Source organism: Phalacrocorax aristotelis, chromosome 7, assembly GCF_949628215.1.
Source record: "Phalacrocorax aristotelis chromosome 7, bGulAri2.1, whole genome shotgun sequence".
Lineage (NCBI taxonomy): Eukaryota > Metazoa > Chordata > Aves > Suliformes > Phalacrocoracidae > Phalacrocorax > Phalacrocorax aristotelis.
In genome coordinates this window covers 49,141,046-49,155,394 of record NC_134282.1, presented here as the reverse complement: position 1 = coordinate 49,155,394, position 14,349 = coordinate 49,141,046, and the positions used below count along the sequence as shown (strand labels likewise).

The 14,349-nt window shown below is 42.1% G+C and overlaps 1 long non-coding RNA gene across 1 annotated transcript; it reads right to left on the bottom strand.

Annotated features, from left to right (window-relative positions):
* Positions 1 to 3,323: 3,323 nt before the first annotated feature.
* On the bottom strand, positions 3,324 to 13,514 carry LOC142060432 (uncharacterized). Its single transcript, XR_012661728.1, has 3 exons — positions 12,964 to 13,514; positions 7,611 to 9,432; positions 3,324 to 5,580 (listed from the first exon to the last, which is right to left on the bottom strand). It is a non-coding gene; the product is annotated as an uncharacterized LOC142060432 (long non-coding RNA).
* Between the last annotated feature and the right edge of the window lie 835 nt (positions 13,515 to 14,349).

The following is a 14,349-nucleotide window of genomic DNA, read 5'->3' as shown; positions in this document are numbered from 1 at the left end:
TACATCATCCCCGCAGAGCCGGGCAGGTGCCTTGGCGCTGAAGAGGGGGAGGGCAGGGATCAAGCACGAGTCAAGGTCAGGAACGCAAGCAGCAATGCAAGGGGAGAGTGCATCGCAGGCAGTGGGGAGCCGGCTCTGTCTTGAGCCCGGGAGCAGCTCAGAGAGGATGCTACGGCTGTGAAACTGGGCTTTCCTCCCCTTGAGAAAGTGGGGGGAAATGAGCCATCAGACAGCAAAGCACTGTTCTGGTTAGACTGCTAAAGAGGAGCATGCTGAACTGGAAGGAAAAAAGATTCAAGATGGGTGGCTGCAACAAAGATATAAAGAAGGATGGAGTGCGAAATCTTGCTGGCCAATGGCAAGAAAACCCTCCATTTGTGAATCTAATAGGCGTGTGACACACATGTGGTGGTAGTAGTTAAGCTTTCCCATCTGGCATTTCTGATTAATCAAGAATCTCTAAACCAAGGAAACCTCCAAAAATATCCATCGACAAGAGCTCAGAGAGTGAGAGAAAGTAAGGCAAATCCAACTGTGCCTGCAGAGGCTGTGCTTGATGCTAACAGGTGGTGATGAACATTGCATGATTTAGAGCTCAGAGGGGAAGAGGAATCTGAAAGATCAGATATCATTCCAAAACACAGTCAGACTTTGGGACCTGAACATTCAGGCTCTAAGTCTTTCAGGACAGAGCTGAACATGAAAATGGGGAGAGGAAATGGAGAAATCAGCTCCAGCTCAGCATTTCTTGCCTTCAAGTCCTGCTCATTATAAATGGTTAAAAAAGAAATTATTAGTTCACCTGACATGCCAACCTTCTTTAGAAAGCAGAAAAATACAAAGCAAAGTCTGCTTTTGTCCAGATCTTAGACCAGTATTTAAAACCCACTTCTTTATATCAATACTACCTTGCACCCTTCACACATTAAATTGCAGTGATACCCATACCCTATACGAATGTTGATTGGCAGGATGAAGACTGGCAGAAGTTAAGATCTACAAGTGATTTATGAATGCAGTTCAGTGGCTTTTGTCAATATGCTTTATAAACAGCCTGGTTTGTTGAATTGCTATACACATAATTTCTGCAAAGAAACATGCAGGTCTCAGGTGCTCTGCACTCAGCAAGAACTCTGCAAGGCACCAAGCAAGTGAGGGGGAAGGGGTGGGTAAATGAACCAGAAGCTCTGGACAGGAGAAAATTAATTTCCCCAAAGTTGCAGGACTGAAGTTCAGCAACGGAAGAAGCTCATCGGCTTGGCAAACCTGGATTTTGGGCTTTGGGACTCCCTTACCATTGTCCACAATACCCTTAGCAGTTAACACACCCTGTTCTCCTCAAGCAGAGAACTTGAAAATAGTTTATCCATCTCACAGTCAATATTAAGCAGTAATATTAACCAACACTGGCTCTCCTATCAAACCCAAGCTTAATGTGATCTGAATGGGTGCTGATGAAGATTGGGTGGGGAGACTGCAGAATGGAGAAGAATTAGTTTGCTTTTTCTATTGTGTTGGAATGAACCCTCTGAAAAGAGGACGGTGCAGCTTTAATAATAAAAAAAAATGGAAGAAGGAAAGAAAGAAAAAAAGAAAGGTGCCTCAGTTGTCTCGGCAGCTGATCAACAAAGGAGCAGTCGTGAGCTGTAACCTCTTGGAGCTGCAGTCTGGAACATGACACATGTCAGGCTATGATAAATGGTGCGGAGTGTGTGCAATTTCAAGCGCAATGCCCTTGAGATGCTCAGGACCCCGATCGCAAATGTTATTGTTAAATTAAACCTTAAAGGAAGGATTGGAAAGGGGAGGGGTGGGTTTGTGCGTGTATGTGCGTATGCGCGTGCGTGTGTGTGTATTTATTTATATATATATATATGGATATATGAAATACACAGAAGAGAAGGGAAAAAATGGCAAGGTGAAGAGAGAAAAACTTTGTATTTCTTTTAATTGAATTGTGCACCTTCTAGGTCTGGCTGAGCTATGGGAGAACTTCAGGCAGGATTTTCTATCCTACGGGCATTTTATTGCTTTTGCTCTGTCACAATTTGAAAGCTAGAGATCAGCTAAAGTAGGCAGGTGTGAGATTGGAAAATAAATAAATAAATAAGTACATGCCACAGATGTGCAGTTTCTCTAGCTCAAGTGTTCTGCATCCAGGTACCTTTGAATCCAAATGAGTGAAGTTTCAGCGAGTACTGAGTGCTGATTTTGGGAGCTCTGGTCTCTGAGGGTTTGTTTGTTAGTTAGGTTGTTTGATGGTGTGTGTTTGTTCTTTCTGAGGCAAATACTCCTGCTTAAAATCTGGTCTGAGAAAGAGGCGGTGTTCACAGCCATAACACTGTGGAGAGCACAGGGACTGAACTTTGCAAGTCCTCCAGGCAGATTTCATCCCCAGCCTGCAAGAACAGCCCCGATGTGTGCAGCATGCCATTTCTGTGGTGTCAGATCCCACTTTTTTCTGTGGTTTAGGAATTGGTGTGGGGGCAGAGGCAGTGAGGACATGTTTTAGACAAGCAATTGCAATAGTACGAGCGCTCAAGGGAATTGGAGTAGAGAAGAAAACAGAATGAGTGAGAAAAAATATAACCACTCCCATATGCTGAATAACCTTTTGCCAGGAGAGGTAGCAAGGAGGGCTCCATAAGCCTTACCCTCTGACTTTGGCATCAGGTGGGTGGAATGGAGAGCAAGGAGCTGGTCTCCTGAGCTCCCATCTCTGCAGCTTCCAGGTCCCTCCTTTCTCCCTCCAAAGAGATGAGAACCAACATGGGCCCACCCTGAGGTTGTTTCTCGTCACCCTGGACCTGGACTTTAATCTGCTCCTTTTTCCCCTTCCTTCTGTTGCCTAGTTTATATCTTCCATCTTTAACATTTGCAGAGGAGTCTCCAATTTTAACTCACCCAGATTCCTCAGAAAGTCCTTTCTTTACCTTCTCCCTTTCCATACTCCCTCCCCCACTGCATCCATGCTAAGTGCAATTAGTGTAGGCAGTGCAGGAAACACAGTGGAGAATGAAGCTGTGTAAACGAGGGGGAGGACACAGAGGGAGTGAGGTACGGGGTGGGGGGAGCTGGAAAGTGTTCAAGGGGAAATGCTTGCATGACTCGCATAATTGAAGGGAAGAAAGAAGCAAATGAGCAACATAAACCCTCCACTGGAAAAGGAGAGGGGAAAAGCCTTTAAATCATACTGAAAAGAAAACTCAAACAAGCAGTAAAAGGTAACAAAGGACTAACAATGACTCATTAAGTAAGATATATTGTTCTAATTTTTACCAGATACAAGATAAAGTCACTGGTCAGGAATGACCAGCGTAAGAGACCTCCATGACCTATTTAAAACACTTAGGACAAAGAAAACAGGTAGCAGAGATGTGGCCAGAGATCCACCAGCAGTAATCCATCTGCTTATTGTTCCTGGTTGCCTCCACAGTAACTCGTTGTCCATTAGAGCCTTTAGGAGGACACGACAGCATTATAACCAAGGCCTAGATTTGGGAAATACAACAAATGCAAAAAGCACATTAGATACCAACGTACTAAGATTATTATTTTTAGAAGACATCTTACGAACATCCTACGGCTTGTTTTGTACTTTTTGGCTACTGTTGCCTAGCGTCCAGGAAAAGTCAAGTCCTTTTTTGGTTCTTTGGAACATTTTCCCCATGTTTCTTGTTATTAAAGAAAATAAACATTAGACAAAAGCAGACTTTATTGTATCTATAAATAATTCAATGCAGATGGATTCATGGAAAATACCAGCACACAGATTTTCAGAGAGAAAGAAAGAGAGGAATGCTCTAAGGTTAGATGGCGAGGAAAACAGAAAGGGTGAAGCAGCAAGAAACTGCAAGACGTATCGAGAAAAGTAGACACAAAAAAGGAAGGCAACTAATGAGGAGTAACTGAAAATAAAGGTAACTTGGAAAGACAACCCAATCTCTTTGAAAAGTTCATTCTTTAGTTATGAGCATGGGTGCTTTCTGCCACCAAGGAAAGGATGGGGTTTGCTATGTGTCTTGGGAGGGTACCAGACAGTTGCATTTAGTCACGTCTCATACTGATGTGTTACCTCTCCTAACCTGGCAGTTGCTGATAATGTTAAGATGATTATTTACTTATCTACATATCCCTCCATCTAATAATTGTTTTATGTGACAACCCAGACTCGGGTACGCAGCCAAAGCTCATCTCTGAGAGCAGCCCCGCCGCACACAGGAGTGCAGTCCTCCATTACAACCTTGTTCACAGAATCCTGTCGGTTCAGAAGCTCGTGCTGTTCATGTGGATGAATAATACACTGACAGATACCTGGAAAATAAGCTCTATCGTTGGTAAAACTTGTTCATATTCAATGCTCAGCCCCATCCTAGGAAAACACCTTTTGCGTTATAATATAGTTCTTACTATTGGCCCTTTTGGTGAGCAGGGGACAAAGACCTTGTTGGGAGATGTCTATATGATTGTAACTAGCCAAATCTAGATGTATAAAATCTGTAAGTAATCCTGTATCCGCTGCTCTTGGAACAGATTACTTTTTCATTATTTGATCCACAACATGGTGGAATTTGTTCTAGTTCTTAAAATTCCAGAGATCTGGGCATCCTCTCCGACAACAGAGCTTGTATTACATGCTATCAGTTCTGGATCATATGTTTGTAATCATGAGACATTTTTTAAACTACCTGGAGAAGAATAAGCTGGCAGTATCTGTATATGAATGAGTATTTTACAGTGTTCAGTGTGAATTTGAAGAAAAGAAAGTTCTCTAATGGTCACATTCCATTAGTATGGGAGTGACGACCAAAGGTTTTTAAGGACCAAACAACTCCCCTTCCCCCATTCTTGTCCTTTGTTGCCTGTCCCCCCTCTTACAAACCCCACTATTGTTCCCAGAGTTCCTCAACCCATTTATTTTCTCTCCACTGCTTATCTACCTGAAGCAACATCAACACAAGGCCACTGCAAGTCACAAGGAACATAAACATACTCAGGAACTCTGAGAATGTCGAGAAGTAAACTGATATCAGAGAAAAATGGAGAAAAGTTTGTCCCATAGTTAGGAGGAGCTGGTGAGGAAATGAGTGGTGGAAAGGAAGAAGGACATTTGTAGGAGGAATGGAGCAGCTTTGCATGATTGCAAACGACCATTTCAAAGACACCAATTTTGCTAATGTCACACATGAAAAGGGCAAGGCTTCCCTGAGGCATTGCTTCTACAGTAAAAGCCAGTTAGGAACCTAGCGGGCATCACTGAAGCCAGCATAAAACAAAAAAACATGGAATATCTCCATGCACCATATAAGACGTACAAGGCCACTTTGTGTAGCCACTATTTGGAAAAAGATTGTGTTTTGTGATGTATTTTGGCCTTTTTTTTTGTGCATAACCAAAAGGCAATGGATACTGAAGTGGAAGGCAGAAGAGCTGTAAAACAGGTCTGTGAGGACAGCTGAATCTGTCTCTCCTTCTCAAGACTGCTTTTGGAAAAGGGGCCGCAGTAGTGAGCTATCTTCTGTGAACACAAGGCATCAGGAGAGGGAGACAGGAAGGTGTCCAGGGAAGAGAACCGCCCACCTAGAGGGGGAAAAAAAGGTTTACTTCGGACCTGTAAACCTCTGAGAAACAAAAGTGGAAGCACAGGGAGGAATCATCCTCTTGCCATTCTGCTGCTTTGCCACACGCTGGGGGAACAGCTCATTGTTCTCCAGCGGAACAATGCCCCATTCCCACCACGCGCAGTGGGAAAAGAATGCGAGCTTTACTTTGCTTTATTATCAACTCCACGCAGTGCGGCGATAACTGCACAGGCTGGTTGGTCCCTGAAAAGCAAAGCGAATTTTGATCAAAATTGGATTACAAGGCATTTCATTCCTACTTAAGAATGGTTCTGAACTGATTTCCCGTTTACTCAATAGGCAAAAAATTAACAAAATAAAAATTGTCAAGACTGAATAATGCTGCTGTAAAGAAAAATAAAGCCCAAAAAATTGCTGAAAAATAATTGGACTGAAACAGCTCCAAGTCAGATTAGCTTTAAATCTTCTTAAGAATGATGAAGGCTCTTGCAACCAAAGGCAAGTTATTTCATTAGGTTGATTCTGCATATTTAATTCTCAGCCTTCCAATGTAATGCAACATTTTTTTGGTTATCGGGGCAGTTTTTTCTTGATATATAATAATGACATTGCATTTCCTTTAAAAGTAGATGTCCACAGTCAAGGTAATCACAGACTATTAAGTGCTCAGTCGAGTCCCAATCAAACTGTGTTCAAATGGTTTAAAGGGAGACAGTCAGAACTGCCAATCCCAAAATACAACCCAGCTCTTCAGCTCATCCTGCAGCCAAAGGAATAGTACTCTTTTGACTTTAGCAGACTCTGTGATGGAAAATATTTCTGCCCAAAACAAAATTGGCCTGTAATCTGGGTAAGCTATTCAGAGCAAACAGTGGCAAATTTAGCCTTTTCTCCTGTTTGCAAATCAACCATGTACGGACTTTGTTTTTTAACGCCTTTGCATGTACTTGTCTGACAAATACTATATATAGAAATATTTCAGAAGCCTGGCGACATTGATTATGTCTTGTATTATCTACGATAGATTGTGGTATATCACCAGTCCTCTAGGTTACCGTGCAATTTAGACATAGAGCAAGTATGCTAAAATAGCACTGTAAAATGTACTAAATCAGATCCTTATGAATTTTAAAGCCTAAATCCGAAGCTCTTCCTCAATCTGTTTACCAAATCAGTGTGGCTGCTCCTAAATTGAAGTGCTGTGCCCCATAAGCAAGAAGATCAGACTTATGAGCCATCATAATCCTACTTGCACTTGTAAATTGTAGCTGATTCAGCTGTAGACTGAAAGCAGCTTTTGGGACCACAGTATTAACATTTCCAAAAGTTTCCTACCATTGTCAACCTTCTAGCCCGCAAAATAGTCCAGGATGCCAGGCTGTGGGTCCTGAGCTGAGCAAAGTGTCTGTCCTATGCCTACTGAGATGCAACAGAAATATCCCCGTTGTTTTAAAATGTTTGGTTTATAATAACACATGTTTATAATGTGTGTGTATTTGTGAAGGGATCTAACTGAAAATAAGGTTACAATACTTAAAAGAGGAAAATCTACATTTTTGCCAAACACTGTAGAAATCCAGCATGTTAAGGTCAGATAGGGAGGCAATTTCCATTTAAAGGCTCGAGGGCTCAGCCTGATGGCACAGAAACCTTTGACAACATTTGCTACGGTGACTCTAATTCGTTCAAAAATTGCCTCTCACTGACCTGAGGTCTCACCTCTCCATGGAGGTTGTGATGTATATCTGTCTTATGGATCAACCGAAAACCTCATCTCCCATTCACCCAAGCGCCTGTTTGTACCCACACCAGATCACTCCCCTTTCTCTCGGTGCCAAAAGGGCAGAGCCAAGGCTGTACACATCTCCCAGGACCGGACCAGACAGGGAGAGGACAGAAAGCTCCCCTGTAACCTGTAGTGGATATCCATGCAGACCACTGAAGGATATCCATACATTCATTACGTCCTGCATGGCCGTTCAGTCAAGACAATAGTTGTTCTATAATTACAAAGAAACTATTTATTACCTGTGAGATATCTGATCCTCAAGTATGTGTCAGGGAAAGGGGAGTATTGCATGGGTCATGTTGATTCCTCTGGTGTTGATGTTTGCTTGTATTTTTCCCCAGGAAGAAAACTTTTCTTGCTGATGTGCCAGTCTCTTGAAAAAAAAAAAAAGTAAAGGGAAAAAAATTCCCCTTCTGCCGACATTCCCTTCCGAGTCTGGGAACCTCTATTGTCTTTTCTCTAGTAATAAATGATAATAATTAAAGGCAAATACACAATAATTAGTCACACTAGGTTTATCCATCTGGCATACCTGTATCTCATCACTGTGTCTTTGAAACAGATGACAAGCACCATATTGCACAACATCCTGCTAATGGGTCTGAGCAGGGAAAAAGAAGGTAAAAGGGTTACCAAAAAAAAAAAAGCCCCCAAAAAAAAGAGAAAGAGAGAAAGTAAAGGAAAAAAAAATAAAAAAAGGTCAGCAACAGGGACTGACAACATTACACAGCACTGAAAAAGTAGTGATGGCTGACTGTCAACTTATAAACCACTTACTGGCAAATGTGCTTTCAAGTGGGGGTTAGGAAAACATGGAAATATGCAGCACTCTGCTTAAACTACCTCCTGCTTAAAATACCTGTACCTGACGTACCTAGTGTTGAAATAGGGATCATTTCCTGGAAGATTTTAGCTGGGTATGCAGACATATGGGGAAAACAAGCTATTTTAGGAGCTTTGCCTGGCTACCTGAAAAGTTTGCATTTCATGCTGAGGATAACTCTTTATGGACCAAGTAATGAGCTATTTTTGTCCCTCTTCCGTAGGCTGATTGATGCACACCAGAGTCTCTCCATCCCTATCAGGGCTGCCTGAGAGACGGCAGAGTAAAATTAATACAGCAAAGGATTTTTCAACAAATATTTACTCCTTTAAAAAATGATCATACAAGGCTGGCATTTGATTTCTGGGAATTTGTGAGAAGCAGAGATTTACTTGTATAAATAATCACGGAGAGCCAATTTCAGTCACATGTATTCAGATTTCGATTAAACCTCCACAAGTGCTTCAACTCTCCTTCAAACAGACAGCAGAAACTTGCATGCACCGAGAGCTGATTTTCTGGCTGTAATGATTTTCTGGTTGCAGTGCAGTCATGCCCAAGACAACAGGCATGGAGCTGGGCCCAGCTATGTTACCTAGTTGCATAAAAACAAAAAAAGCAAACAAAGGCAGTGACAGACGAAAGGTCTGTACGACCTTGATATAAGATGAGCATCAAGTGGTTTTCTGCTTCCCTAGGTCTAACCTGCCTGAGCCTTGCATAGCTGAAAGCTATCAGTTGGCAGTCTCTAAAGTGATAAAATAGTTAAATAATAATAATTTATATAAATTTTCTATAATATACATAAATTTTCTTTAATATATTATGAGGGGAAAAAAAAAGACCATTGGTAATTCATACTCGCTACTCATCCAGGCTTCAAGGGAAAATCATGCTCCAGATACACCAGCTGATCATCAAACCACTCTGTTACCTGTACTCTCTGAAGATTTGTATCCAGATGAGGTTTAGGGAATGTCTCAACTCTGCCTTTACAATGAAGGTACCTGTTCTGGAGGTGTTACTGAGCTCAAACTCGTCACAAGTCATAGGGTGGCTGATGTGACACCTGGCAGCTGGAATGCCTTTGTTGGACATCCTGGTCTCAGGGAGAGAATAATGATGAACTTGGCCAAGCTTACCTGTGTCCAAGCAATGCATCCAGGTATTTGTAGAAAAGTTAGTGGCAAATATGTTCATTTTGAAGCAGAACTTCCAGTGCATTAGGAACTCTGACTCTACAGGAATATAAAGAAAATAATGGGAAATTATTTTGAGTGAAGGGAAGTTCTACAGGTGATGCTCTCCTAGCATCTCCTCCTGAACTCTGTACCTAAGTTAACATAAGGAATGCACCATGAACTTTGTTGGAAGAACAGGTTTTTTCCTTATACACCTGGAGCTAGTCTTGCACAAAAGTTGCAGCCCAGAAGCAATTGCATCTCGTCCTAGCTAAGCCCACTGGTGTACACCACACACAATACATTGCGATGCACTCACAATTAGTCTGCAAATGAGTTGTGTCTCCCTCAGTCTGGTAAGCACCATGAGACTCTGGGACATGGCACTTATATAAAAACAGAGCAAAAGACTGGAGTTGGTTATTAATTCTTCCTTGGTAAATTAACTGGGAACAGCTTTTCAAAATACTTCCTGTACATATTTTCTATACAAAGAGACCTTCTCTTGTTTGTTTCTCTCTTCCTCTGGACAGTCCCTAGTGATGATTTTCACAGCTTTTATGGAAGCAGCTCATTGTTCTGCAGAGACTTAATTAAAGTGTACTTCCATGTGAAATTAGGCTATTGTATTTATTTAATCTTTATGGTAATTGCTGCACAAGGGCTGTGACTGTCTGCATCCTAGTCCACACACCCACATCTCTCCCCACCCCGCCCCACAGTCACCACTCCCTGAAGGAAATGGCTAGTCATTCTGCTTTGGTTGAACTCCTCATCTACTCAAGTGATGCGTTTGAACTTTAACCTGTGGACAGCAATATTTGCTCGCCGTGCCAGCACCTTTCATGGATGAAAGGTATGCAGGAAGAGCTCTGGAGAGAGAAACATGCGTTGTTTGTGGTTTTCTCCTCCCAAGAGTTAGGTGATGGTGTACTGAGTTCTTACAGAGCTCATGTGATATTTCATACTTTCTGTGCCAGTCCATAGGTCTTTCCTAGGCTGGTTTTTGTCTTGCGACAGAGCACTCTATTGCTGTGGGAAAGTTTTTTTCTTAAAATTAAAAATTAAAAGTCTACGAGTGCCAGCTGAATCACTTGCAATGTTAAAGATATAAGTTCAGTGAAAGCACAATTGTCAGTTATCATTTATGTCCAAATAATATCCAAGCAAAGTGTAAAATAAAGCTCTGGCACTTGATTATTCTTGGGGGGAAGAGGAATGGCTGTAATTTGTTTCCAGAACATTTCCACAGTGAGATGAGTCTGTTTTTCAGAGAGATGTTAGTAAATTGAAAACAACATCAGGTTGCATTGACTCCACTGTGCCTGGAAATGGCTGAGTAAAGCTGCAGTGAGAAATAAAAATCAAACAAATGTAATTAAAGCCTCCAAATGGTCTGATGCCAATGTGATTGGCATTTATTATTTCGTCCTCAAAGAATGAGCTCCCAAAAAGAGTTTGCCCTGAGCTGCACCAGCAGACAGGTGGTCTGCCCCTCTCTGAGACCATGCCTAAAATTCAAGTCTGACTCAAGAGAGCCCAGTCACACTGCAGGAAGAGGAAAGTTGAGATTTCTGGCTCATTACTGTAATGACAGAATTGCATTTTCTGTCATGCTTCTACATCCTGTTTAAATTAATGTTGCTGCAATCCTCTCACATAGAGAGGCTTCATATTTAACCTAATTTTTCAGACTGGTTGATTAAAACACAAGAGTCCAGCAGTTCATAAATCAGTTGTCTGAAGCACAGATTATAATCCAGGGCCTTTCCAGAAATTATCTTGTCTGTTTTCTGCCAGGTCTGTGTTTTATGCAATTGATAATCTACACTTTCTTTCCATATGAACTGATTATTCTCTTTCATACTGTCCCACCGGGCTCTGGGCTGGCCCTTGTGCTTGTGAAACTCTGAATTGGCTTCCTCTTCTAAATCAGCATGAGGAGTGAATTATTATTGCAACGTTGATTTATCTGCAGGCTGATCCCAATAGCCTAGCTCTGCTTTCTTGCTGGGTGGACGTGTTGATGCAGCTATTGTTTCAAATCTGGTGGTAGGCAGAGCATAGCCATGCTCTTTCTTTGCAGTTTGCCTTTCTGGATGATGGGCTGTGTAGCTCCATACTGACATAAGAGACGTGTCCACCATTTTGGAAAAAGATATAAGAAACCCCCCACTAGGCAAAAATGGAATAGCTCATCCCCACTGCAAAAGCTTTAACTTAATCCTCTGGGCACAGAGAACAGCTTTAACTTGAGATTTTATAGCCATTCACAACTTTTTTACTGTTAACTAACTATTCCTCCTCTCTGCATAGCTATCTGATGGCTGTATAGATCTCACTAAAGTCTGATTCTGGCAAAATCTTCCAGCAAAATTAACTTTTCTGACATTCTAATACCTGATTCGGTATTTCTTGTTCAGTTTAATTTTTTGTTGCAACCACAACAAGGTAAAAAACGATGTTGCAAAATTTCTGAAGAGGCATCATGTTCAAAGGACAACACCTAGAGGATCTGGATGGAGTTTGAGCACAACCTTTTTACAACCATTTGTGCACCAAAGGAGCGCACACGTGTTCCAGACTGAGAGGGCTTCCCATCATAGGGAAATACAATATTTAGTAGGTGTCTGGAATAAACAGAGATGTTAGAAAAGTGACTAATCTGCCCTTTCACTTGTTTTTCCCTGGACTAGGTTCAGTTTCCAGGTAGAAGAAAATTTGGGGATCATTTGTATCACTTCAGTTTGACTTAGTTTTGCTCAATAGCTGTAAACTCAGTTATATACAATCTGTTCTTACACATTCCTTCTTGTGCAGGTCTAGGAAATTAGGGCATGAGCTCAGCATCTCAAATAAGCTTCCAGTCCAACCTGCAACCCCTCCTGGGTATACCTCCTTAGACCCCCACCCCATTTTGTATTTCTTCCTTAGCACAATGCCTCCTTTCCTCAGAGAATGGCTGTTTCATTAAGCTTATTTTTGAACTCGAAATGTGTTGCCAGAAAAGGCAGAGATAACAGTTGCCTTTGATACAAAAGTGATAATATGACCGCACTTGCTGGTGCATTGTACCTACATTAGTGTTAGGAATGCATCTGAGGTGATACTTGATCTTCCATGACTACCTCTTATGATCTACTTTTTTATATGGTTTAACATAAACCCTACGTGTGTCCAGGCAGTGCTACACCAAGGACCGATCTCAGAGTATGGCGGTGTTTTAAACTGACCAGTGTTATCCATCAGCACCTGAAAAATGCATGGGGCCACACCTTACAGGGCCTAAAGAAAAGAAACAAGGAAAAACAAAACAAAAAGCCTAGCAACTACAAGAACAGGCAGAAACTTCAGCTCCATTATCACTCCCCTTCATCTGCTCAAAAACCCTCGCTGCAGGGGTTGTCATGGTGATGCAGGTTTGACCTCTCACTTTTTACTCTTCCAGGAGCTAAAAAGGTAAAAATGAGCCATTCTGTCTCGAATGAAAATCAACCTCCCTCAGTCAAAGGACGCTGAATCGCTTTTTCCCTTTGTCAAATCCAAATGTTTCCACAGGCAACACAGAAATTAATAAATAACCGGTACCGGGCACTGAGGTGGATCCATGGGTGCAGCAGGATACGGCAGTGGCCATGGCGGATGGGGCTCAGCAGGAGCAGTCCATGCCCAAGTTTCCTAGAAGTCACAAGGCACCATGTCCTGCATCTCCCCTTCTCCGGCTCCAGCTGCCTCTGTGGCCAGCTCCTTGCTTAGCCGGTTTAGCGTGCGGTTTGTGTTTGTGGCAGCACTAGGGCAGAAAAATCAAACTATTGATTGAACTGTGTAGCAGCTTCATAAGGCATTATTAGCAGCCTGCTATAAGCAAGACCAGAAAGGGTAAAATTGTTTATTTTTATTAATACTCTTGAAAGCTGGGCTTTAGCAAACCTGCTGTTTGGCCAGGTTGGCAGCAGAGTAATGGCATCGTCTCCTTGTCCCTGGATGAACCTGGTAACACACATGGAGATGCTTGTGTTTGTAGGAGAGGGTGGCCTAATTTATTGAGATAGAGCCCTTGTCTGGACTATGAGCTGAAGTAATCTCCTTCTGTCGATTACTTTTGAATCTAAGTCCTCTGCTTTGATAACCAAATCCTTCCCTACATCGTTCCCCCCCTCCAGTCTCTCCTCCCACCACTTTCACGCAGTGCCAGGGTAGTTTGACATATGAAGCCAGCATGACTTCAAATCAAATATTCAGGTTAACGACAAGCTGGCCTTGAATGAAACATTTGAAGAACCTCTGATGCAAATTCCCCAATGCTTACTATGGCTCCATTAAACCTCTTCCTGCAAGAAAGTCCCCCCCAGTTCTGGCTTAAGAGAGAGCTACTGATTTTATTTGACAGAATCAAAAAAACCTAGGTATATATATAAATACACATACACATACACACACACACACACACACACACACACACATATATATTTTGTATGTGTGCATGTATTTATATACGCCTTAAGTATATAAAGCGCCAGCCTTAAAATCCTACTAAACTGTAACTGAAATCTGGAGTCATCTAAAGTTCAAATGTTTCCCATGATTTTGGTATTAATGTTTCTGAGAACCAGTGTTTCTGGATCTATGTACCACTGTAAAAGGTCCTCATGGCACCAGACATTAGGTCTTTAGCTCATCTCCAAACACTGTTATCCTCGGGGATCATCTGATCAGGGATTTTCTCTCTGGAGACCTTTCATTCACACATCCCTGCTTCTATTTTTATCTCCTTACAGGTGAGTCTTTAGTGAAACATATTCAACAGACGGGGTCCGGTGGTCCTTTCCCCACCTCATTCACACTCACCAGCCCCCACACACACCGTGGTGTCTGGGCCATCTCCCTCAAAGGTTTCATGCATGAACCCCTGAGCTGTTTCAGTAGAATGAAGGTACCGCTGCCTCCCACATGCATCAGAAGCACGGCTGTGCT